At 45.2% G+C, this 24,987-nt stretch overlaps 1 long non-coding RNA gene across 1 annotated transcript; it reads left to right on the top strand.

Annotated features, from left to right (window-relative positions):
- Window positions 1–21,636: 21,636 nt before the first annotated feature.
- Window positions 21,637–24,404, top strand: LOC309531214. Its single transcript, XR_014219143.1, has 3 exons — window positions 21,637–21,908; window positions 22,259–22,330; window positions 24,215–24,404. It is a non-coding gene; the product is annotated as an uncharacterized lncRNA (long non-coding RNA).
- Window positions 24,405–24,987: the final 583 nt, after the last annotated feature.

Here is a 24,987-nt window from a genome sequence, read left to right as displayed (position 1 = left end):
GACACCCGCAGACCAACGGGCAAGCGGAGCGGGTCAATGCCATCATGCAGCAGTACCTGAGATGCTATGCGAATCAACAGCCTGCGACGTGGGTGGATTACCTGCCGCTCGCCGAGTTCGCCTACAACAACACGAAGCACGTGTCCACGGGGGTCACGCCGTTCTTCGCCAACAACGGGAGGCACCCCAGAACCTTCCCGGGACTGGAAAGAATGGTGGAGGGGGAGCCGCAGACAGCAGATGTGTTCGCGTCGGAGTTGCAGGATGTCCACGATCAGCTGCGGCGGCACCTGGAGCTGGCCAAACACGCATACAAGGTGCAGGCAGACAAACACAGAAGGGTTGGCGAAGAGATCCATGTGGGAGACTGGGTCTGGTTAGCAGCCCACGCAGTGCCGGCCAGGTCGTTGGCCAAGAAGAAACTAGGGCATAAGCAACTGGGGCCCTACCAAGTCGAAGAGCAGGTCAACCCGGTAGCTTTCAGGCTGGCGCTTCCGGAGGGTTCCAGGATGCATCCGGTGTTCCACAGATCGGTGCTCACTCCCTACAAGGCACCTCACAGATTTCAGGAACCAGGAACGGCGCCGAGTCCGCTCCGAGACGGAACCGGGCAACGGGGAGGGACACAGGAGGTGCGCATCAACGAAGTCACGGAGATTTTGGACTCCAGATGGGGGGAAGAGGGGGTAGAATACCTTCTCGCTAAGGAGGGCACCCCGGCCAGTGCCAACAGCTGGGTGCCGGGCTACGCTTTAGACGAACCGCTGCTCAAGGAAGAGTTTCATGCCCTTTTCCCGCATAGGCCAATGCCAGCGGACTTTTTCGACGACTGGCTTTTCACGCCCACGCTTTCAGCCAGCACGTTCCGGGGGTTCGACTCGGATGAGGAACCGACACGAGACGCCAGTTCTCCGGAGGGGTCACCCTCGGGATCTGCTTCAGAACCCTCGTATTGGTGGGATGATCGACCAGAGGAGCAGTGGCGCAGGAAGTGGCTGGAGGGTCCAGGACGAGCAACGCCTCCAGAAGGAAGCGAGGGAGAGACGGACATGGACGTTTTCGGGGACGACCAGGGTTTCGAGCACGGCGGCACAGAGATGGAAGCAGAGGTGACCGTCGTCGACGAGAGCAGGGAGGAAGAACCGGAAGACTTCAGATGGAGGCCCGCCACGGGAAGCGAACTGTACCCGACATTCGTTCCCTTGACACGGCAGCACCCAGCTCCAGCACCGGAAGGCGGGGAGGGGGGAAGAGGGGGCTTCGAGGGGGGGATGGATGTCAGGGGTTCAGGAGCAGAGGCGAGGGAAAGGGAGGAAACAGAGAGCGAGGGGGAGGAGGCAGAAGAAAAGATGAGTGATGACGACGACCCGAGATCTCCGAGTCTTTCCAGTGAATCAGAAGATTCACAAAAAGGAGCACCAGTGGCCAGGGCAAGGGGGGAGACTAGGGGGACACCCCAGGAAGATAGAGCCAGAGGGGACTCAGAGGGGAGCAGTTGGAAATCGGGACCAGCGTCACCGCCAGAGAGCAGGGATGAGGAAGGGCGCCAGGGCTCAAGCGCTGGCAGCTCACAACAGGAGGGAGGGCACGAGTCAGGAGTGGCCACACCTCCATCGGGGAGCGAGGAGACGGTTAGACGGAAGGTGGAAGGTTGGGCGCGCGCGCCAAGTTCAAATGCACAGGAAAGTGGCGCAGTAGGCAGCCCGGAAAGGGAGCCAGGTCCTAAAGCCCGGCGCAAGGAGACAGAAGGGTCCGGGGGGTCAGCGTCAGAAGAATCCCGGAAGGAAGAGACCCCGGGGGCAGAGGGACCCAGAGGAGAACTGTCAGGCGGAAAAGGTGGAGCAGGGCTAGGATATTAAGTTGGTGCACAAGGGGCGGAGACTCAGACGGAGCTTCGCCGATCTAAGCATAAGACGTAGAGTTGCGCGCAGCAGCTTGAGAATGGAGACTGTAACTCAATAAAGACTTTTATTTAATGATCGCTGGCTGGCGTGATCCTCTGTGAGCTAGGATCTGGAAGCAACCCTGACAGTAACCTTACAGGAATCACAATGGCAATTTCACAATCAGGCTTCTTTGGCAAAAAAAGAAAAGAAAAGGGGGGAGTGGGTGCTTCAATTTTAACAGCTGTCAAGGGGTTAAGCAATATATGCATGGAGGCATGGTGATTTTTAAAACACCCTTAAATATATACAAAGAGAATGTTTTTTAAGAAATGGCTTTTAAAAAGCTGATTAAGAGTAATGACCTTTCTCTCTCTCTCTCTCTCTCTCTCTCTCTCTCTCTCTCTCTCTCTCTTTTACAACATGCATCATGAGCTTACGTAATTGGCAGTAGATAACGTATCAGCCTCCCAGCACGTCCTTGGTTTGGCAACAGAGTAAATTGAAATATTTGCTCACTGGAGAAACAATGGAGCCTAATTACCCTGAAAATGGTTCCAAGCCCAAAATCCTGCTGCCCATACCAGACTATTGTTTTGTTATTATATTTAATCCTAACCCACTGCAGTGATTTATCCTGATAGAGCCATCTGCCAGAGCAGAAGAGTGGCAGTTGATTCAGTGAACTAGGAAAGAAAGACACACACGAATACGCACATGATGGAGAAATGTACATTCCATTTGCTCAGCAGCAAGGATGACATCCAAGCTTCATTCTCCTGTTCTTCTAACTCAGGGATGGGGAACCCTCTACGGTCCTCCAGACCTCTCTATCTGTCCCTTGAGACTCTGCACAGGCCACACCCCTTTCCTGGTCCCACTCCGCAGTCTCTTCTATTGATTTTACCCAACTGGAATGCGTCTCTGAGCTGTGATAATACTTCTTGCCTGCCTGCCCTGGGCAGAGAATGGCATGTGTCTGACTCAGTACTGCAATAATTCAAGGACCGCCTCTCCCCATATGAACTGACCCAGACCCTGAGACCATCCTCTGGGGCCCTTATGTCGGATTTCAAGCCTTATCAGAGGAACTGGCCACTCTCCAGGCACCTGGCTTGATCTCCTTGTTGACCTCCCTGTCTGCGTTTCCCAGCAGGATACAGGCTAGGTCACGATCGGCGATCCTCCTCAAGCGTGAGAAGAACACACCACTCTTCCCTGCTCCCTGCCTCCCCCAGGGAGGGGAAAGAGATAGACAGAAATGTATTTACATGCCTTTATTTCTGTCTTTGCAGCATTACAGAGAAACGTGTCTGCTCTCTTCAAACACCAACAGCAGAGAGACAAACTCCACCTCCTGTACTTCCTGTACAGGTCAAATGACACTCTGAGCTAACATCCGGTGCTCAGCACAGTGAATAGACTGCCCCTTTGTTCTCACGGTACAGTCCCAAACATTCCCATAATGTTTTGCTTTCCAGCCAGCTGCAGCTCGCTGCTGCATTGCTCCTTTTCCGTAACACCTTCTTCATGTGTCTCCTCCACGCGAGGTCTGGAGGGTGGCAACAGGAGAACAGAACTTTTGTGCAGTGGCTCCCCATTTGTGGAATGCCCTCTGCAGGGGAATGCATTTGGTGCCTTCATTATAAACCTTTGGGCACCAGGCAAAAATGTTCCTCTTCAACCAGGCTGAGTAATATTCTATGGTCTTTGTGGGAATAATAATAATAATAATAATAATAATAATAATAATAATAATAATAATTTATTACTTATACCCCGCCTCCCCAGCCACTCTGGGAAACTCGCAACAGAATATAAAAAACACGATAAAACATCAAACATTAAAAACTTCCCTAAACAGGGCTGCCTTCAGACGTCTTCTAAATGTCAGAAAGTTGTTTATTTCCTTGACATCTGATGGGAGGGTGTTCCACAGGGCAGGTGCCACTACTAAGAAGGCCCTCTGCCTGGTTCACTGTAACCTCACTTTTTGCAGTGAGGGAACCGCCAGAAGGCCCTCAGAGCTGGACCTCAGTGTCTGGGCAGAACGGTGCGGGTGAAGACGCTCCTTCAGGTATACTGGGCCGAGGCTGTTTAGGGTTTTAAAAGTCAGCACCAGCACTGTGAATTGTGCTCAGAAAAGTGCTGGGAGCCAATGTAGGTCTTTCAGGACTGGTGTTACAGTATATGGTCTTGGCAGCCACTCCCAGTCACCAGTCTAGCTGCTGAATTCTGGATTAGTTGTAGTTTCCAGGTCACCTTCAGAGGTAGCCCCACATAGAGTGCAGTGCAATAGTCCAAGCAGGAGATGACCAGAGCATGCACCACTCTGGTGAGACAGTCTATGAGCAGGTATGGTCTCAGCCTGCATACCAGATGGAGCTGATAGACAGCTGCCCTGGTCAAAGCATTGACCCGCTCCTCCATGGACAGCTGTGAGTCCAAAATGTAGGGTTTCCTTTCCTTTCTATTTTAGTTTAACTATCTATTTTATTTTATTTTATCCTGTATTTTTATCTTGTGAACTGCCCTGAGCTCTTTCGATGAAGGGCAGTATATAAATTTTAATAATAATAATAATAATAATAATAATAATAATAATAACCACACCCACTTTGGCCATGCCCACCATGAAGAGTGCCCTTTTCTTGGTCACCACTGGCCTGGTTTTAGGCAGCAGAGAAGGGCTTCCAGTTATGAACAAAATAGGCAGCCAAGCTCACGGAGGAGGAGCTAGTCCTTGAGGGAGCCAGGTCCCAAGCTGAATAGGCCTTTGAAGTTTAAAAGCAGTAGTCTGAATTATGCCCAGGAACAATTGCCCAGTGAAGAATATTCTAATCAACCACTCCCAGCCAGCAAGCTAGATGTCACTGTATTCTGAACTGATTTGTAGTTTCCAATAAGTCTTCAGAGGCAGCTCCACAAATTCATGGCAGCCATCTAACCTGGGTACGGTTAAGGGCAGTCCACCTCTTCCTGTCCCTTTTTCGTTACACAGCACATAGTTAAAACATGCAGTTCGCTTCCACAAGGTGGGCCACCAACTTGGATGGCTTTAGAAGAGATTAAGCTATCAATGGCTACCAGCCACAATGGGCAACTTCTACCTCTATTGTTGGGGGCAGTAAGCCTCTGAATACCTGTTGTTAGGAATCCCAAGGAGGTGCTGCTTGTGACCTTCCCAACAGCATCTGATTGGCCACTGTGAGAACAGAATGCTGGACTAGATGGGCAATCAGCCTGATCCAATACGCTCTTCTTGTGCTCTTAAATTATTGTTATTATTATTATTATTATTATTATTATTATTATTATTGATATCCCACCCATCTGGCTGGGTTTCCCCAGCCACTCTGGGTGGCTCCCAACAGAACACCAATAAGAATATTGAAAAAGCAACAGGGGCTGCCTTCAGATGTCTTCTAAAGGTCAGATAGTAGTTTCTTTCCTTGACAACTGACGGGAGGGCGTTCCATAGGGCGGGCGCCACTACCGAGAAGGCCCTCTGCCTGGTAGAATCATAGAATCATAGAATCATAGAGTTGGAAGAGACCACAAGGGCCATCGAGTCCAACCCCCTGCCAAGCAGGAAACACCATCAGAGCACTCCTGACATATGGTTGTCAAGCCTCTGCTTAAAGACCTCCAAAGTAGGAGACTCCACCACACTCCTTGGCAGCAAATTCCACTGTCAAACAGCTCTTACTGTCAGGAAGTTCTTCCTAATGTTTAGGTGGAATCTTCTTTCTTGTAGTTTGGATCCATTGCTCCGTGTCCGCTTCTCTGGAGCAGCAGAAAACAACCTTTCTCCCTCCTCTATGTGACATCCTTTTCTATATTTGAACATGGCTATCATATCACCCCTTAACCTCCTCTTGCTCTAACACCCAGGGTGTGGCATCGAAAGTAGGTCCCTAAACTCCAGGCTTAATCCTTTAAGAATACTGCAACCGTATTCAGAAAAGGTTGAAGACCACCTCATGGTGGCATATGAGGCTCCCCACCCAACTAGGGATGTGTCCCTAATTCTGCTTTGATCCTGCCAAGGCCAACCCTACTGTTAGACAGTGTGAGGCATCTGATTCAGGTGACAAATCCTTGTGGTACCACCACCACCCGCCCTTAAAGTTCTCTTAAGCTCGCCTGCTCTGCACCTCTTAAGCTTGCCTGCTGCAGTTCGCAGGTACAATGAAAGATGCAGTCCACAATGCTGAGGTGAGATGTTCCATTCATCATTTGTTGAGTTTTATGAGGACAGGTTGTTATTATATTACTTACAGTGTGGCTGAGATAAGTGATCCCAGCCAATACAGACTTCAACTGGGAGGAGAAGGGATGTTTCTCATGTGTGGGGGCCCTGCACATTACTCCTCAAATAGTTATTAAAGCACCATTTACAAAAACACTGGATTTTTACCCAGCTCCCCTGGATCATGAAAGCGACCATCATTGGAAGCAATTGGATGATTAACAAGATTAGAACAAGATAAATAAGTTGCATAAACTCCCCACAGTCACCGAGGGTAAATAAAATGTTCCGTTGTAGCTGCCAAAACCGCACTGACAATCAATCGGCAGCTGTCCACACTACGTAAATATGCCTTTCCTTCAAAAGATGTGTGGAATGAGAGACTTCTGCTCGGACCAACCACGCAGGGGAGAGGCCAAATGTAAGATGAAGAACTGGCCAAGTCCGAGAAAAATAATAAAGATGAAGTTGTGTGCATGATTTAAAGATACAGATTGGGAATTACCTTTGTTTTATGTACCCTAAAGAAAACACGAGATCGTTCCAATGGAAGCCTGTGCTCTATCGCCCCGCAAGAAAGTGCAACAACATTGCCACTTCCATTGTAGTTTATGAGGATGTCTGATCAAGCGCTCTATGTGAAGCTACCCTTCTGCCTGGTCTGCAAGCTCCCGCTGGTGCTGGACTGTTGATGGACACACTATTACCTCTGGCACGAAATTCCAGAGCTTGAGAGCTTGCACTGGCTGCCCATCTGCTACTGAGACAGGTTCAGGGTTCTTGCATCAATGTACAAGGCCCTTAACAACAGGGGTCCAGGACATCTTAAGGATGGTCAGACCCTTGTATATCCCTGCTGGATGACTGAGATCTTTGGAGAGTCTTTGTTGGTGGGCCTCCGTGGCTTAGCTGCACAACTCATAAGGACCAGAGGTTGTGCAGCATTCATAAGAACATGTGAGATACCTTCTGGATGAGGCCAAGGGCCCATCTAGTCCAGGATCCTGTTCTCACAGTGGCCAACCAGATGCCTTTGGGAATTCAGCACAAGAGTGACCCTACCCTCTCGTGGTTTCCAGCAATTGGTATTCAAAAACATTGCTGCCTCCAACTGTGGAGAGAGAGAATTGCCATCATGGCTAGTAGCCTTCAATAGCCCTCTCCTCCATAATTTGTCTAATCCACTTTAAAAGTCATTCAAGATGGTGGCCATCTCTGCCTCTTGTGGGAATGAGTTCCCTAGCTCAGCTATGTGCTAAGTTCAGAGTTGTGGGCCCAAGACTGTGGTTCTCCATCTTGTCTGACGTTAGACAGGCACTCTCCTTGGTGAACTTCAGGGGCTCAATAAATACTTTCTTATTCCAAGCAGGCATTTTAAGGTAGCGTTCAGGTTTCTGTTTGTGTTTATGGTGAATTTTTATTGCATCATTCTCTATGGGTTATTTTTCTTACGTACCCCACCTAGAAAGACTAATGATTAAGTGGTATATAATTGCCTTAAATAGGCAAATAAAATGAATAAGTTGTTGCAATGTCAACAGCCAGGTTAAGTTGTAGCAAGGGTTGAAAAGAAGTTGGAGGTTGCTCTGCCCCAATATTATCTCTGTATCTCTGGAGACTTGCCAGAGTCCAAGCTCAACCCACCTGTTGAAGCTGGCTTTGGGGGGATCAGCGTTAATTCAACTTCAAATTATATTTTAATACAAGTGGAATCTTCTTCTGCTCCCTGCTCCCTAGAGGGGTTGTGTTCTGCCTCATTCCACATCGACGGCATGAATGAGGCTTTTGCAGTCCTTAATTCGCCCTCCATGAGAGCTGGGTCAACAGAGGATCACATCGAGTCCCAGAGATCAACTCATGGAGGTCTTTAGTGTACCAACAATAGAAAACAAGATTAGATTCCACAGGTGCTAATTGGAATTTAAGAAAATGTCATTCAAAAGATGAAATGGAGGGACGAAAGGAAAAAAGTGGGGAGACCCAGTGGCGTAGCGTGGGTTGTCAGCAAGTAAACCCATGGATTTGCGCCCCCTAACCCGTGGATTTGCGCACCCTAACCCTAACCCCCAGATGTTGCGCCCGGTGCGGCCGGCCCCCCCTGCACCCCCACGCTACGCCACTGGGGAGACCAGTTGCTGCTATATTGCTGGGGATGTGCATAAGAACATGAGAAGAGTCTGCTGTATCAGGCCAAAGGTCCATATAGTAGAGCATCCTGATTATTGTTATTATTATTTATACCCCGCCCATCTGGCTGGGTTTCCCCAGCCACTCTGGGTGGCTCCCAACAGGATATTAAAAACACAATAAAACACCAAACATTAACAACTTTCCTAAACAGGGCTGCCTTCAGATGTCTTCTAAAAGACAGATAGTTGTTTATTTCCTTGACATCAGGTGGGAGGGCGTTCCACAGGGTGGGGGCCACCACCAAGAAGGCCCTCTGCCTGGTTCCCTGTAGCTCCACTTCTCACAGTGAGGGAACAGCCAGAAGACCCTCAGAGCTGGACCTCAATGTCTCCGCTGAACGATGGGGGTGGTGACGCTCCTTCAGGTATACTGGGCCGAGGCCGTTTAGGGCTTTAAAGGTCAGCACCAACACTTTGAATTGTGCTCGGAAACGTGTTGGGAGCCAATGTAGGTCTTTCAGGACCGGTGTTATGTGGTCTCACAGTGGCCAAAGAGATGCCTGTGAGAAGCCCACAAGCAGGAACAGAGAGCAACAGCACTCTCCTCACTTGCAATTCCCAGCAACTGGAATTCAGAGGCATATCGGAGGCAACAGTGGAGGCAAAGAGAGCACAGTCATCCTAACCTGAAATAGCCTTGTTTTCTGTGAATTTGTCTAACCTCTTTTAAATCCATCCAGGTTGGTGGCCATCACTGCCTCCTGAGGGACCGGATGCCATGGTTTATGCATTACCTGAAGAAATGCTTTTTGTCATGAACCTTCCAACATCCAGCTTCCTTGGTTGCTCCACGTTCTGGTATTATGATGGAGAAAAACCTCTCTCTATCCTCTTTGCCCGCCCTGCACGTAACCTTATATACCTCTGCCAAGTCACCTCTTACGCAACTTTTCTCTAAACGAAAAAGCCCCCAGTGTTGCGACCTTTTCCTCACCCCGGTGCACCCTTGATGGTTTTGGCTGCCCCTTTCTGAACATTTCCCAGTTCTACCATACCCCTTTTGAGGTGAGGAGATCAAGTGTGTATTGGCAGGTATGGACCTGATCAACAATCTGTCTGGGAGTGGGATGTGTATATCATATATTTTTCTAATAAACTGGATTCAGATTTCTTTTTTATAATTCAAGAGAAATGCCTCTCACCGATTTAAGAGAGTTGCATTACAAAATTCAGCAAGCCAAACAACAACAACAAAAAAATCTGCTATGAATGACAGCAGTTAAAATCAACGCTGTGCCAAAGCCCTGTCCTTCAACTTCTCAATAAGTTTTATTCCCCTTTGAAAGCAGGCTCTCTTTTGCTGTCTCTATCTCAGAGCCCTGTATAATTTATCATTTTATAAAAGATGCACGGTTGACCTCACCTTATTCTTGCAAGGTGGCTATTGCTACCCATGTATGTCTGAATCCACATGCATATCAACCCCCCGTGAGAAACCCAACGCACACTTTTGAGATGAAATAAAAACTTTGCACACAAAACATGTATCAAATGCATGTATACTATTAGCCCTTATCCCCAGTAAAGAACTGTTCACAGCAAGTACTAACAAAAGACTGGTTTATTAAATGGGGGAAATGAAAGTATGTTGTTTGGACAGAAAGTTACAAGGTAATCATAAGTGTTGTTGTTTAGTCGTTTAGTCGTGTCTGACTCTTCGTGACCCCATGGACCAGGCACTCCTGTCTTCCACTGCCTCCCGCAGTTTGGTCAAACTCATGCTGATAGCTTCGAGAACACTGTCCAGCCATCTCGTCCTCTGTCGTCCCCTTCTCCTTGTGCCCTCCATCTTTCCCAACATCAGGGTCTTTTCCAGGGAGTCTTCTCTTCTCATGAGGTGGCCAAAGTATTGGAGCCTCAGCTTCATGATCTGTCCTTCCAGTGAGCACTCAGAGCTGATTTCCTTAAGAATGGAGAGGTTTGATCTTCTTGCAGTCCATGGGACTCTCAAGAGTCTCCACCAGCACCATAATTCAAAAGCATCAATTCTTCGGCAATCAGCCTTCTTTATGGTCCAGCTCTCACTTCCATACATCACTCCTGGGAAAACCATAGCTTTAACTATACGGACCTTTGTCGTAAGTAGTCAGCAAATAATCCTTATTACTATTTGAGTTGGAGGGGGATAGCCCAAGGGTGTCAAAAGGAAAAGAAATGGAGAGAATTCCCTGTGCGTAAGAAAGCAGGTATGTTTCTGGAGATGTGCATTGAGGCCCAGCATGTGGCTCTGGGACTGGGATGCATATTGGGGCCTCTGATCCACAACCAGAGGGGAAACCAAAGCAAAATCGAAGGATTCCACAAAGACTGATTCTGTGATTTGAGCCCCAGAGGAGCTGTTGACCAACTTGGGCTGAGGACTTCGTGGAATTCCAGGACAAAGAGCTATGTAGGCAACCGCACGGTGTGGGTTTGTCTTCAGGGGACTGTTTATTGATTTTCTGTACAGATCCTTCTTGCAAGTTTGGTCATTGTTCTTTTGAAATGCTGTTTGGTTGGTGATTTTTGCATGTTTGTGGTGATGGGAACTGTTTAGTTTTCAGGAATTGTTCTGATAACTCTGTTTGTGTGTGTGTGGCGTGGTATGGTGTGGTGTGGTGTGGTGTGGTGTAGTGTGTGTGGTGTGTGTGGTGTGTGTGTATACAACTGTGTAGGACAGCAAGCGGCAAGAATGTGTGTTTTCGAAAGCTGTTTTTGCTACAGTGGCACAAAGGGAAGAATGAGAAAGGCCTTCAGGCAATGCAGCTCTGGCAGTGAGTGTAGTATCCTGCCTTAAACATGTCAGAACCCCCTTAACTTAGGCATGCCAAGTGTTGAAACTTGTGGATACCAAACTGTGACTGGGTTTCTGCATAAAGAAAAAGAGGAAATACTGAAGAGATCATGATGTTATGAACTGGCCTGAGACCTACATGTATAGGGCGGTATACACATTTAATTAATATAATAATAATAATAATAATAATAATAATAATAATAATAATAATAACAACAACAACAACAACAACAACAACAACAACAACAACAACAACAACTTACTTACTTACTTAAAAGGAATAAGCTGTTACTGCACTGGTGTTGGGGTAAAAGTGCACCTATGCTTAGCTTTCTGTTCTTGATGATATGTGTTTTAATGTCTTGGTTAACTTCTGTTGCTTTTCTACAGGGAAGCTGTTCTTCTGCTGTTTGTACATCTGGGGACAGATACAGTGGTGCCCCACAAGACGAATGCCTCGCAAGACGGAAAACTCGCTAGACGAAAGAGTTTTCCGTTTTGGAGGTGCTTCGCAAAACGAATCTCCTATGGGCTTGCTTCGCAAGACGAAAATGTCTTGCGAGTTCCTGCGGGGTTTTTTTTCTTCCCCCCCCCCTTTTTCTAAGCCGCTAAGCCACTTATCAGCTGATCTGATAAGCTGATAAGCTGATAAGCCGCTAAAAGCCGCTAAAAGCCGCTAATAGCGCTAATAGCGCTAATCCTCTAATCCGTCAATGGGCTTGCTTCGCAAGACAAAAAAACTGCTAGACGAAGAGAATCACAGAACGGATTCTTTTCGTCTTGCGAGGCACCACTGTATCTTGTTCTTGGAGAGAGGGAATATTGAGAGTTGAGGGGAATCTAATGGAAGATCTCACTGTTCAAGTAGCCAGGTAAGGGCCATAATGGGCCATTCACATAAGAAAGGAAGCTGCTCTGTGCCAGAGTGCAACTGGGTGGAACCCCCTCCCTCACCTGGCTAGTAGTGATGATGATGATGATGATGATGATGATGATGATGATAATAACAATAATAACAATAATAACAATAATAACAATAATAACAATAATAACAATAATAACAATAATAACAATAATAACAATAATAATAATAATAATAATAATAATAATAATAATAATAATAATAATTTATTATTTATACCCTGCCCATCTGGCTGAGTTTCCCCAGCCACTCTGGGCAGCTCCCAATCAAGTGTTAAAAACAGTACAGCATTACTGTAGGATAAGAGAAGGATGAGAGTCAAGAGTTGTGTGAGAGAGAGCTGGACCAGACCGTGCCAATTTACCTTCACAAAATCTATAGTTTCAATACATTTTGGGGACCCGCTAACTCCTATGCAAAAGGGAGTTGGCTTGTATCCCTGTTCAAGTGACATTCCTTTGAATTCCTTTGATTCCTTTGAAATGTGTTTGTTCCTTACTGCTTACTATTGTATTGTTGTGAAGAGGTGAAGAGGGCAACCTTCTACATTTGGGGGAAAACAAGTCTTATCTCTGTGGTTCCCACGTCATAAATTGAAGCCCCAAAGTGAGCATCTTTGTTTGTTGAAGCCAGAGTTCCTGTGGAGAAACTGATAACCAGTTGTTGTTTTCCTGGGAACTAAACAATTTTATTGATCTGGTCTTCCCTGAAACTGCTAGGTCGGGAAGTCCATTGCCTTCCATGTCACAAATTGTTAGAAACAGCACTGAAGGGTCAGAGGTAGTTCACAAGGGGCTAATTTTAAACATCTTTTTTTTTCCAAACTAGACTAATAATCCTCATCGCTGAAATGGGCTAGGCAAAAATCAGGACATGTGCCACTCATGGTGTGCTGCTTTCCATGAAATATTTATCTACTACTCTGCAGTCTCCCCAGCTGCTGGCACTTCCTGACCTGAAAAATCCCCATGCGAGAAGTTACTGGTACTTCCTGAAGCATGGAATGCTGGGATACCGGGCACCTGACATTGGTGCAGTTGCTGCTTTTGTTTTTAAGGAAGTTCTTCCAATTACCTTTAGGGGGGAAAAGAGCACTGGTTTATACAAAAGTTAAAAGGCTTAGCAGTGAGCAACTACCATGTGCACAATAGGCAGCCTCCCCACCTGCCTGTGTTTTAGGGAAGCCTAGCTGAGGATGTCATGGGGTTGTCAGGAAACACAGGCACCCAGGGAGGCTGCATTGTGAACCAGAGAGATGATTTCTAGAATGAATTAAAGGCTGTTGTGTTATATCCACATAATATATTGCAGCAAGGTATGTGTATATTTCTCTTCTAACATCCAACCTAATTTATTCAGAAATGATGCTTCTGAACACTGGTTGCTGGAAACCACAAGAGGTGAGAATGCTTTCATGCTCAAATCCTGCTTGCTGGTTTCCCACAGTTCAGCCACTGTGAGAACAGGAGGCTGGACTAGATGGCCTGATTCAGAAGCGCTCTTCTTGTGTTATTCTGTTCTTATCCTGCCCTCCTCTCCCAGGAACCCAGGGTAGCTAACAAACACACAATTTTTTAAAAAAAACAAAGCAGAAACATTCTAAAACATATTAATACATTATAATGGTTGCCAGTGGCCTGAATTAATTAATTTTACAATGAATGATTTTAGAGTGTTGTTTATGTTATACTTTTATACTGTTTTATTGTTGTTAGCCGCCCTGAGCCCGGCTTCGGCTGGGGAGGGCGGGATATATATAAAATTTATTATTATTATTATTATAAAATTATTATTGAACAATTTATTTATTTCATAAAATATACAGACCCTTCAACTGTAGAAAAAACCAAAACCTCAAACCGGTTAACAAAAATATATAGTTAAAAACCGTGCTTTTTTCTGGAAGGGACACAGGGGTATACATACCCCTAAACATTTTGTGAATCTAAGTTTAGCCTCATTGAGAGGCAGTATTTCAATATGAGTAGGAAAATGAGAGCACCCTTAAACATTTTTTAGGGGGAAAAAGCACTGGTTAAAAACATTTAAAACCAGTTATAGTTGCAAACATACTTCCATCCAGTAATTTCAGTTACTCTTCAGTCACCAAATGCTACGGAAAACGGGAATTTTTCAAATTCTTCCTGAAAGTTAATAATGTTGGGGACAGGTACACCCCACTAGGCATGGTGCACACAGACAGACATAGGGGGGGGGCCTGCAACCCTGTGTTCATTTACCTGTAAGCCCCACAGAACTCAACAGGACTTACTTTCTGAGTGGAGATGCATAGGATTGCACTGGATGAGATGGAAGAAGAAGCAGATTAGAAGCATTCTGCCTCTGACAGTGGAGATAAAACAGAGCCGTTGTGGCTCGTAGTCATTGTGGCTCGTAGTCATTGATAGCCATGAATTTGTCTAATCCTCTTTTAAAGTTATTCAAGTAGTGGCCATCAGTGGCTGCTGTGGAAGTGAGTTCCACAGTTTAACCATGCACTACATGGGGAAAGTGCTTTCTTTTGTCTTTCCCAAAACTTCCAGCATTTGGCTTCATTCAATGTCCACAAGCTCTAGTGCTTTGAGGGAGAAAGCTTTATCCGCTTTCTCCATGCCATGCATTATTTTATAACATTCTATTGTTTCACCTCTTGTTGTTGTTTAGTTGTTTAGACTTGTCCGACTCTTCGTGACCCCATGGACCAGAGCACGCCAGGCACTCCTGTCTCCCACTGCCTCCTGCAGCTTGGTCAAACTCATGCTGATAGCTTCGAGAACGCTGTCCAACCAATTCGTCCTCTGACATCCCCTTCTATTGTGCCCTCCATCTTTCCCAACATCAGGGTCTTTTCCAGGGAGTCTTCTCTTCTCATGAGGTGGCCAAAGTATTGGAGCCTCAGCTTCACGATCTGTCCTTCCAGTGAGCACTCTTACTCTTTTCTAAACTAAAAAAGTCCCAAGAGCTGCGGCCTTTCCTGATAAAGGAGTCTCTCTCCATCCTTTTGGTCATTTTGGCTGCCCTTTTCTGAACCCATCGACCTTCGAGGATGAAAATAAATTGTCACATGAGGACAGTCAATGCTCATACTGGAAGGAGAAGCTGGGATCATCTGGAAATGCAGGGGGGACGAAACCACGAGTACTGTAGTGGAGAGGAAACCCTGCCCAGCATTGTAGCAAGCCATTCAGGCCCCTTGGGTGGCACGCATGCCCTGTGCCCAGAGGCAGGGCAAGCCACCCAGGGGCTGGGCAAGCTGGGGCAAGATGCTCCATGGGGCCTCTGAGAAGTTTACCTGTCTCCTCCCACTCAGCTGCCCTACAGCTGAGAGGGAGGTGATGGGCAGACTGTTTGGGGCAACATGGAGCCTACAGGCACCCGAGCCACCACATCACTCCCAGGAGAGACGCGTGGCTCAGGCATACTGCAGGCCCTGCGGTGAGTGCCACCCAGAATTTTATCACCCCCCTCAGTAGTGACACCCAGGGCAGACGACCCCCACTGCACCCCCCCTTGCTACGCCCCTGACCCTGCGTGCTCCCTGAACACCACGCAGGAAAGGTGGAATACGTGAAAATAATACACTTGCGCAAGCATTCCCATGTTGCAAGAGCACACAAACGCAAGTGTGAGTGGCATTCTGCCTGAATGGCATTGCAACATTTATTCCAGCATGATTTGAATTAAATATTGTCTCTCTGGTGGTTTTCAAAACTGCTGCTGTTTGCTATTTAAGAAGTATTGCTTTGTTATCTTTGCGGGTGTGTTGTTTCAATCAGTGTAATTCTCCTTGAGGGCACCCGTCAGGAAAAAGAAGTCAGTATATAAACCGTAGGGAAACATACTGAAATAAAAGAGAAGCATGTGACCCTTAAACCCACTGGAAAATTAAGGATTTGGATTCATGCTGCAATACTTCAGTGGCTCTGTTGGTGAGAACTAAAGTATAAGCACACACCATTGTTGTGTGATAGCTGTTTGGGTGAATAAATTAAATGCTCTGGATGCTCTGGTGGGCTCAGTGAAGTCCCTAGTGGGCATCTGCCCACATGGCAGAAATAAACAGCATATATATATATATATATATATATATATATATATATATATATATATAGGTTTTGGTGTCTTCGGGTGTCTTCCCGTGTAAGAGTCGGGGTGTCTGTGCGACGTTTCGACGAGGTCTCACTCGTCATCTTCAGGCTGGTGCTTTCGGCTTCTTGTTACTGGAACAGAGCAGAGTCTGGTGTTTGAGTTCCTATAAATACTGTTGAGGGGTGTGGTGTATAGCCTCCAACGTTCTGGGCAGAGAGGAAGTTCCTAGATTAGTGTGCCTTTTCTTCTTTTGTTCCTTAATTACTTGAGGGATATCTTGGGTGATTTCATGAGTGATATTCTGAATATCACTGGGTGGGTCATTAAGTGTAGATTAGTTGCTAAAGCTTTCGTGTCTTGACCTCTTGAGCTTGTGAAGAGTTTTTCTGAGAAGATGGCTGTGCTGCATTTAGTTGTGCTCTGGCTTGGCTTCGTGTATAGGGGCGAGCTATGGTTTTGTGCCTTGTGCCAGCCAGATCTGTGTAGGGATTGCAGGGGGGTGCAGCATCCGGAGGTGCCACTATAGTTTGGCTACTGGATGGAGTCTGTAATATGTCTGTGGAGAGGGTCTGGGTTTGGGTCTGGTGTGGTTGATTGGTGACGGCGTTCTGTGTGCCTCTGGTTCTGGTGTCGGTTTTTGTGGGGAGGGCTAATTTCCAGATGTCTGGCAGGCGGGACGTGTCGTCCCGCTTGTTCATGTTGTGAGGGTGTTTCTCTATCTCGATGGCTTCCATGATTATTCTCTTGTGGTGATGTTCCATGTTAAAGAGCAATTTGGAATCTGCAAAATTAATTTCATGTCCTGTTTCTTTCATGTGTTGGAAAAGAGAGGAAGTTTTTTCTTCTTTTTTGACGGCATTCTTGTGTTCTGCGATACGTGCATTTATTCGTCTGTTTGTTTGTCCAATGTACGTGGCTGGGCAGACTTTGCAGGGTATTTCATAGACCCCTTGGTTTTCCAGCTGGATTTTGTCTTTTGGGTTTCTGAGGATATTGGCTATTTTTTGGTTGGTGCAGAAGGCTGTTTTGATATTGTGTTTATGGAGGATTTTGCTGATTTTGTCTGTAGTGCCCTTGATATAAGGAAGGAGGGCCATGCCATTGTTTTCTTCTGTGTCTTGGTTTTTGGGGGGTGTTTCTTTTTGGATTAGCTTCGTAACCCTGTTTTTCTGGTATCCATTGGCGATTAACACATTTGAGAGATTCTGTAACTCAGTTGTCAAGTGGTCTTTGTCAGCCAGGCGTTTGGTTCTGGAGATGAGAGTCTTGGCTACGGAGTTTATTTGTGCAGGGTGGTGGTGTGATTGTGCATGTAAGTAGCGGTTGGTGTGTGTTTTTTTCCGGTAGATAGTGTGTCCTAGGGAGCCATCAGGTTTTTTGTAGATTAGGACGTCAAGAAAGGGGAGTTGGTTGTTGTCTTCTATTTCCATAGTGAATTGTATTTTGGGGTGTAGGCTGCTGAGATGTGTGAGGAAGCTATCTAGTTTTTCTTTCCCGTGTGGCCAAATTACAAAGGTGTCGTCAACATATCTGAGCCAAAGTTTGGGTTTGTGTTCTGACTTGTCTAAAGCATTGGTTTCAAAGTGTTCCATGTACAAATTTGCGATGACCGGTGAGAGGGGTGATCCCATAGGTGCTCCTTCTATCTGTTTGTATCTTTGTCCATTGTGGATGAAGTACGTGTTGGTTAGGCAGTGGTTGGTCAGGTCCAGGATGTATTTGGGGGGGTTGTATTTGTTTTGAATGGCTGTCAAGGCTTCATTAATGGGCACTTGAGTGAAGAGAGATATAACATCGAAGCTCACAAGTAGGTCATCGGGATGTAGGTATTGTTTCTTTATTGTTTCTATGAACTGGAAGGAGTTAGTAACGTGTGAAGCGATGGATTCTGCATAGGGCTGAAGTTGCTTAGCGAGAAATTTAGCGAGATTTTGTAGAGGTGAGCCTATGGAGCTGACTATTGGTCTGAGTGGTGTTCCTTCTTTGTGTATCTTGGGGAGACCGTAGAGTTTGGGGCATCTGGATGATTTTTCTCTGGGGATGATTCTTAGCTGGATTTCTTCACTGATAGGAGAGGCTTTTATTTTGGATTTGGTGGTTTTTTCCAGATAGGTGGTGGGATCTGTTTTTATAGGTTGGTAGGTAGGGTCTTGGAGTAGATTTGATAGTTTTGCTTGGTAGTCCGATGTGTTCATCACAACAGTGGCGTTGCCTTTGTCTGCTGGGAGAATGATTATGTTGTTGTCTTTCCTCAGGTTGGTGAGTGCTTTCTGTTCTTCTTTGTGTAAATTGCTTCTGGGTGGTTTGCTGGAGCAGAGGATGTTGGTGACTTCAAGTCTGATTTTATTGGCTTCATCTGGGTCGATTTTGGTCAGGCTAGCTTCGACTCCGCATATGATGTTTTCCGTGGGGATGCGTCTCGGGGCGACTGCAAAGTTGAAACCTTTGGAGAGTACTTTGGTTTCAGTTGGGGTGAGGATCCTGTCTGATATGTTATGTACTGTTTGTTTCATGGGTTGTTGTGGAGGGTGGCTGGGCTTCTGGCGTTTCTCTAGTTTGTAGAGTTTGTTGGTGTGTCTGTCTGTCTTATGTGAGGTCTCAGTTTCAGCTCTCCAGACGGCTAGTTGTTTGCATTTGTCCCAGAGTGCAGGGTGGATTTTGTTACATAGTTTGAGGTGAAGAGTGAGCAGATCTTTGTTGGTTTGGTTTAGTAGGTATCTTTTCTTATGTATTTCGTTTCTGATTAGGGATAGTTCAGTTCGTTTCAGGATCCTTTCGGTAGCTGGGGTTTTAGAGTGGAATTTAAGTTGGAAGCATGTGGGAGTTAAGTTGTTGTCTCGGCAGTTGCGTAGGAACAGGAGATCACATAAGATGGTGGCTCTTCGGATTTCTAGTTTCTCGTAGGTTTTTGTCAGCTGGAAGGTTTCCTCCTCGTAGAGGTGAGATATTTGCTTTCGTAGATTTTCACGGGTACAGGAATGCAGGTTTTGGTGTCTTCGGGTGTCTTCCCGTGTAAGAGTCGGGGTGTCTGTGCGACGTTTCGACGAGGTCTCACTCGTCATCTTCAGGCTGGTGCTTTCGGCTTCTTGTTACTGGAACAGAGCAGAGTCTGGTGTTTGAGTTCCTATAAATACTGTTGAGGGGTGTGGTGTATAGCCTCCAACGTTCTGGGCAGAGAGGAAGTTCCTAGATTAGTGTGCCTTTTCTTCTTTTGTTCCTTAATTACTTGAGGGATATCTTGGGTGATTTCATGAGTGATATTCTGAATATCACTGGGTGGGTCATTAAGTGTAGATTAGTTGCTAAAGCTTTCGTGTCTTGACCTCTTGAGCTTGTGAAGAGTTTTTCTGACAGCCATCTTCTCAGAAAAACTCTTCACAAGCTCAAGAGGTCAAGACACGAAAGCTTTAGCAACTAATCTACACTTAATGACCCACCCAGTGATATTCAGAATATCACTCATGAAATCACTCAAGATATCCCTCAAGTAATTAAGGAACAAAAGAAGAAGAGGCACACTAATCTAGGAACTTCCTCTCTGCCCAGAACGTTGGAGGCTATACACCACACCCCTCAACAGTATTTATAGGAACTCAAACACCAGACTCTGCTCTGTTCCAGTAACAAGAAGCCGAAAGCACCAGCCTGAAGATGACGAGTGAGACCTCGTCGAAACGTCGCACAGACACCCCGACTCTTACACGGGAAGACACCCGAAGACACCAAAACCTGCATTCCTGTACCCGTGAAAATCTACGAAAGCATATATATATATATACACACACACACACACACACACACACACACACACACGTATGCCCTGGCGAGAATGTTCTTTAAAGAGATAAGAAGTCGCAGTCAAAGAATCAGCTACTGGGACTATTCATTTAACACCAAAAGCTCTGTAGAAAAAGTATTTGGGTTTTCAAAGATGTCTATCTAGACCTAAATCTCATTTCTATCATGAAATAATTTCTAGCTACATTTCTTTCTTTTCATCTGCTTGATTGGTTTATAGGCTGCTATTCCACAATGAGTGGCTTAAAACATTTGAGGATATCAGAAGAGCCTGCCGGATCAGGCCAATAGCCCATGTAGTCCAGCATTCAGAGGCCAATCAGGAAACCTGCGAGCAGGATCCGAGCATGAGAGCAACACTCTGCCCTCCTGTGGTTTCCAGCAACAGGCATCCGGAAGGATCACTGCCTCCAACTGTGCAGGGCAGAGCATAGCCATCATTGCTAGTGGCCATTGATAGCCCTCTCATTGATAGCCAGTGTGGTGTAGTGGTTAAGAGTGGTGGACTCGTAATCTGGTGAACTGGGTTCGCTTCCCCGCTCCTCCACATGCAGCTGCTGGGTGGCCTTGGGCCAGTCACACTTCTCTGAAGTCTCTCAGCCTCATTCACCTCACAGAGTGTTTGTTGTGGAGGAGGAACACGTCCAGAGGAGGGCAACCAAAATGGTCAAAGGCCTGGAAACGATGCCTTATGAGGAACGGCTAAGGGAGCTGGGCATGTTTAGCCTGGAGAAGAGGAGGTTAAGGGGTGATATGATAGCCATGTTCAAATATATAAAAGGATGTCACATAGAGGAGGGAAAAAGGTTGTTTTCTGCTGCTCCAGACAAGCGGACACGGAGCAATGGATCCAAACTACAAGAAAGAAGATTCCACCTAAACATTAGGAAGAACTTCCTGACAGTAAGAGCTGTTCGACAGTGGAATTTGCTGCCAAGGAGTGTGGTGGAGTCTCCTACTTTGGAGGTCTTTAAAGCAGAGGCTTGACAACCATATGTCAGGAGTGCTCTGATGGTGTTTCCTGCTTGGCAGGGGGTTGGACTCGATGGCCCTTGTGGTCTCTTCCAACTCTATGATTCTATGATTCTATGATTCCTTATGGTAGTGATAAAGCGGGATATCAAATCAAAACTCCTTTTTTTCTTCTTCTTCTTCCTCCATGAATTTGTCCAATCCTCTTTTAAAGCCATTCAAATTGGAGGCCATCACTGCCTCCTATGGGTGCAGGTTCCAGCTTTTATCCATCCTGAATCTTCCAACCTTCAGCTTCATTGCATGTCCACGAGTTCTCATGATGAGAGAGAAAGAAAAACTCTTCTCCACATTTTCCATGTTGTGCATAATTTTATAACCTTCTCTCATCTTTTTCACCTTTTCTCCAAACTAAAAAGTCCCAAGCATTGCATATGGGAGGGTGCTCCCAGCAAATTTCTACAATCCGGTTCATGCATCTTGACAGGATAGGCTGCTTTCTACAAAAAGCATCTAAACACCATAGTCATACCATATATATATATATATATTCACCGTTTCTAGCTTCAGACACACACACACACACACAACCCACACAGAAACCTGGACAGAGGAAGCAAATGGAATCACAGAGGGAAGAAATGTGCTCTGAAATCACTGAACCTCTTTGTGGTAATGTGAACAATGTTCCCTTGCGGGCTGAGGTGGGAGAACCTCATAACCCCATAACAGCATGTTTTGTTTTACTTTGCAGCTGTTGTTTTTGCCATTTATAAAGCAATAGCCACAACAACCGCCTCAGCAAAGCCACATCTCTTTTGTTCCCTCGATACTGGATGCAAGGTCGTGCTCTCCTCCTCTCCATTTAGTCCCTTCAGGGAGGAAAAAAATCTTGCATTGACTGCCTGGGTTTCCACAGACATTAGTTGATCGAGGTTATGCTGTTCTGAATGAGTCACCTTATGGGTAATCACCTCTCTTTACTCCTTCTTGCTGCTGCCAAGATGGAGATGGCTCACCATTTCTGGTAAGCGGAAGCCTTCTCAGAAAGTAGGCAAGGAAAGAGAGTGATAACAATAAATTATAACCCTGAAATTTTTTTTTAACTGTTTCTAATTCTTTATTGCATTTTTTAAAAAATTACAAAGAAAGCATAAATTGAACATTACATCAGCTATCCAAAAAGAAAAAGGGGGAAAATGCAAAGGAAAAAAATATAAATATAAAAAGAAAATAATAAAAAAGAATTAGTGCACAATATTATTGAAAGGATACAAATGCTAATTTAAATATTCTATACACCATGTTCTCAGAAAGAAATACATTTTTAATCCTACTTTTCTCTCTTTCTTTACGGTCACTTTCTTTCTGTTCCAGGAAATTAGTTTGGATCCCTGCTGTATTGGTTGCCTTCCCTCTATCTCTTTGTGGCTTCAACACTTCTCTTAAGTAACAAATATTCTGTATTCATTTATTAAAATCAGTTGTTGTTGTTTGGGAAAAAAGGTTAAAAAAAAGGAATGGGGTTGCTTTAAAAACTACCGGACAAAATATGGTTCCAAAAACAATACTTGGTTGTGCTTAGATTAATTTCACAGATTTAATGGAAAAAAACAACCTTGAAATCTGGGTGGCTTCTTCACTTCATGTGCCTCATCAAAACCAGGGGATAGATGTGCAGGACTCTAGGGCATGAGAACTGAAACTTAGGTAAGGTAGCTCAGCTGCAGCACATGTCAGAAGGATGTCACACGTAGAAACACTTGGAATTTAGTATTCATCCCAGTGGAGCTTGGTGCCTGATGGAACTGGTAGGGTGGAAGACAAGGAGGCCAACAGTAGGTGGCGCCAGAGCAAGTGTCTGGCAGAGGCAGAGCCAATGTCCTGCAGAGATTACCAGTTCTGGTTTTGTTCCCATCCTTCTCCCTGCCAAGCTCTGCAGGCGGCAACACTGAGACTAAGGAGGAGGGGAAAGCTGGTGGTTAATGCCACACCCCCTGGACTGGTTGTATGTAAGGAAGTGGGCAGCTGGCAGCTGGCTGCCAACAGACTGAGCTTAGGCCAACAATGCCCCATTTGTCCTAATGGCCCAGCCTCCACTAATTAATTTGTTACAAGTTAGTTATAATTAATTTTCCCAAACCTAATAGTGTACTCATGCTCAGATGTGCCACTGATTCTACATATGGCTCCCCCAGACACACAATTCTTATTTTTTAATATTTGAGGGGTCTCAATTTACTCAACTCATACTGAACATAAATTGCATCTTTATATGTGGCTTCCCTTGGCCTTTTTGCTACAGCTAATATTGCCTCCAATATATTTGCATTATGATGACAGCTCAGAGGCTGCAGCTACTACAGAATTACCAACTGTTAGGTTGGTCAGTGGGACAGCTCCATGGGGTCATATGTCACCAGTCCTGAAAGTGCTAGACTGCCTGCCAGTAAGCTACCAGGACCTATTCATTGTGTTAGCAGTAGTATACAAAGTCCTAAACAGCTCGGGACCCATCTACTTAAAAGAGTGTATTCCCCAGTATCAGCCATCTCAGGCCCCATAATAATAATAATAATAAATTTTATTTATATCCCGCCCTCCCCAGCCAAAGCCGGGCTCAGGGCGGCTAACAACAATAAAACAGTACAAAAGTACAGCATAAACAACATTCTAAAATCATTCATTATAAAATTAATTAATTCAATCCACTGGCAACCATTGGGCCAAAGCTCCGCAAAGATTGCCGAGGGAGGGAGTCAGGCTGTGATTGACCCAGACTAAATATCAGGAACAGTAAGCACCATTTGACGGTGCAACAGGAGGTTGTGGATTCTCAGAAGTAAGCTCTACTCTGTCCAACAGGACTTGCTTCTAGGTAAGTCTTGCATAGGATTGCTGAGTTTTGTGGTTTCCTTTATTCTGGTTTGTGTGCTTCTCTGGTGTGTAATTAATGGTTTTCTGGCTGCATTTGTGGCAACACACAATTCTGTTTCTTTATATTTTGTTATTCTGGGAAAGTAGCCCATCTAGGATATGATCAGATTTTTACTTCTTGAAATATGGCAACCCTAAGAGAAAGAAAGTTATTTTTAACATATGTGGTTGTCTTGTAGTAAAGTTAAAGCTTACTGGGAAATGATATATAATGAATTGAAAAAGATGTTCAAAATAACTTTTGTAAAAAAAAAAACACCAGAAGCTTTTCTTTTGGGAATTATAGGGACAGAACTACCTGAATTGTATAGAAATTTCTTTCTGTATGCTACTACAGCAGCAACCAATTGTGACAGCTGATAACTTTTAGCAATAAAGATTTATTTCATATTACAGCAGCAAGAATGCTACTTGCCGAAAAGTGGAAAGAAGAAGAAGTCCCAGTAAAGGAAGAATGGAGACAAAAACTTATGGTATATGCAGAAATGGAGAAACTTACCAGAAGAATAAGAAATCAAGATAACAAACTTTTTATAAAAGAATGAAAATGGTTTTTGGAATATTTACAGACAAATTGCAAACAGATAAAAACATTAGCAGGATTATTGTAAAAACCTGCAATTTCAATAAGAGTAAGTAGATAATTAAACGAGCAAATTAAATGAATTTGGATGTGCAGAAGATATTTTTTAAAAAAATAATTAACGAACCGAAGAAAGAGGGAGAAGGAAGTCAAATTATGAAATGTTAAATTGATTGTAAAACTAATGAAATGTGGAAACTTGAAAAGTATAAATAAAAACTAAAAAGAAAAGAAAAGAAATGTGGCAACTCTACTGTAAATGTTCTGTTACCGGCTTGAAACCCTGCAGCCAACTGGCGTAGATAGGACTGTTCTAGATGGTCCAATGGTCTGGCGTAGATAGGACTGTTCTAGATGGTCCAATGGTCTAACCCCGTGTAAGACAGCTGCCTGTGTCTCCAGGGCTACACTGAAATTAAAGGTAAAGGGACCCCTGACCATTAGGTCCAGTCATGGCTGACTCTGGGGTTGCAGCGCTCATCTCGCTTTATTGGCCAAGGGAGCCGGCGTACAGCTTCTGGGTCATGTGGCCAGCATGACTAAGCCACCTCTGGTGAACCAGAGCAGCGCACGGAAATGCCCTTTA

Source organism: Podarcis vaucheri, assembly GCF_965113315.1.
Source record: "Podarcis vaucheri genome assembly, chromosome: 1".
NCBI lineage: Eukaryota > Metazoa > Chordata > Lepidosauria > Squamata > Lacertidae > Podarcis > Podarcis vaucheri.
This window is presented reverse-complemented; position numbering and strand designations above follow the sequence as displayed.